The sequence below is a fragment of the Tenrec ecaudatus genome, chromosome 11 (genome assembly GCF_050624435.1).
Source record: "Tenrec ecaudatus isolate mTenEca1 chromosome 11, mTenEca1.hap1, whole genome shotgun sequence".
NCBI classification, from domain to species: Eukaryota; Metazoa; Chordata; class Mammalia; order Afrosoricida; family Tenrecidae; genus Tenrec; species Tenrec ecaudatus.
In genome coordinates, this window is record NC_134540.1 from 88507376 (window position 1) to 88509556 (window position 2181).

Below are 2181 nucleotides of genomic sequence, written 5' to 3' on the forward strand. Positions count from 1 at the left end.
GACAGCTTTGTCTTGGCCATGAGATGAAGAAATGGATTTAAAGGAAAGGACCAGGGAGAAGAAAGCAGATAGAAAGAGCAAAGAAATCAGGAGAAGAAAAACAATGGGCAGGAAATGAGCAGAAGAGAAAGAAAAAGCTAAAGGCCTTAGCTCCTCAGGGCTATTTGGCTGCGGGTCTCAAAAACTCACTGCCATCGAGTCTCTTCCAAATCAGAGCAGCTCAGTCTGGCGGAGTAGACCTGCCCCCATGAGTTTCTGAGGCTGTAAATCTGTACAAGAACAGTCTCATCTTCCTCCTGCGGAGCACTGTGTGGGTTTGAACTGCTGACCTGAGGTTAGCATGGAGAACCTTAAATTCCTCTTTGTGGAGCTCCCAGGTGAGCACTCTGAAGCCTGCCTCTGGATCAATAATGAATTCAAAGGGTCTGCTGTAGCAGAGTCCTTGGGGGTTCCAACGGTAAAGATCTTAGGCTTCTGGCCCACAGGTTGAAGGCTTGATCCACCCAGAGGTTCCTCAGAAGAAAGGCCGAGTGATCCACGCTGGAAAGCATCAGCCCCAGAAACCCTACAGAGTGCAGTTCTCCGTGGACACACATTGTATCACCATGGGTCGGAGCTGGAGACAATTTTACCGCATCTTCTGGTGTTGTTTCCCCAAACAAAACAAAAACGGACTCATTTCCTTAGAGTAGGGCACTCAGGATGCCCCTGCACAAGGCCAAATAGAACAAGTCTTTAGGGTCACGGGGACTGTGAATCGTTACTCTGATCTCGATGTATGGCTCATCGTATGAACCTGACTTTGTGATTAGCAGCCCATACCTAACCCACAGCACGGCCAGGGCCCTTGGTAACAATAATAGGAGGGACCATATGATGATGACCGTGGCCGTTTCTTTTGAAGGCTATTGGAGGATTTACTGTTAAGAGTATTGGTAAGAAAATAGAAAAAGGCAAATGGCTAAGGGGTCTCAGATGTTGAAGAGATTCTACTCTTTGGTCTACACCCCAAAGCACCCTCAGCATGTAAGAGGCCTCTTCATTCCGGCCTCAGTGTGTAGATGTGGTTTCAGATTGATATGAAGTCTACCAGGCAGGAGGTGTTCCTTGGTCCTATCATCCCCTCCCCTCATTTTACAACATATACTTACAATAGAAGCTTTCGCAGCGTGTAGCCCAGGGCCGCACACACACCAGCAAAGCTTGAGAACACTCTTCCATAGACAGCATGGAGGTAGTTGATTGGGGCCTGAATGAAAGGCTATTGCAATTAGAAAGCAGGATAAACATACATGAACAAAGTAGACTGGAATGTATTCTTTTCAGGAGTCAAAGAAAGAAGAAGTGGAATGGACAAGGAGGGATGGTTCTATCTACAGAGGATGGTTAATGGCTGCTGCTGAGACTTATGAATTTCTATACCAGATAGAGGAGCACCAACCCCATGGCCAAGGAGTCCATTAGGACTCACGGTGCCTTTGACAGCGTCTCAGAGACGGCAGCCTCATCTTTCTCCCATAGGGGGGGCTAGACCATCGACCTTACAGCTAGTGGCCCAGTATCTTGCCGACAGCGTTATTAGGGCTCCTTCCAGAAAAAGAAAACAATTATTAAAATGATAAAACCAGAAAAGCCAAAGATCTCAACTAAGATTGGAAAGCGTTGTGGAGTGTTGTACATTCACGGTTTCCTGTTGAAATGGATAAGGTGCTGTCCTCCTGTGGGCCCAGACCTGTGGCCAGATAGCAGAGAGAGCCTGCAATGCTGTCTAGGTCTCTCAGCCTAAAACCTCAGTGACACCTCTCAGCATCACCCAGGGCACATCAAGAATGACCTTTCCATCTCTATAACCTGGCATGAAGTAATTCTCAAGGCATTTGATGGAAGATGTGTGGTGTGTAGTGCGTGCGTGGGGGGGAGGGGCAGTGAGAGGAAGGACAAGATGCAAAGATGCATACATAGGACGTTGCCTTTCTATAAGAAAGGAGAAATAAAATATATACACACGTGTATATATATGGGTTTTGTGAAAACAGAGTCAGAACCCAGTATGGATAAATCAAAACTGGATAGAATGAGCTACCTATGGAGTGTGGGTAGAAATGGGCAAAAGAGACAAATTCGAGAGTGACATTGAAGTGCCTTTCAACGTATTTTTCATTTTGACATCATTTAAACAAT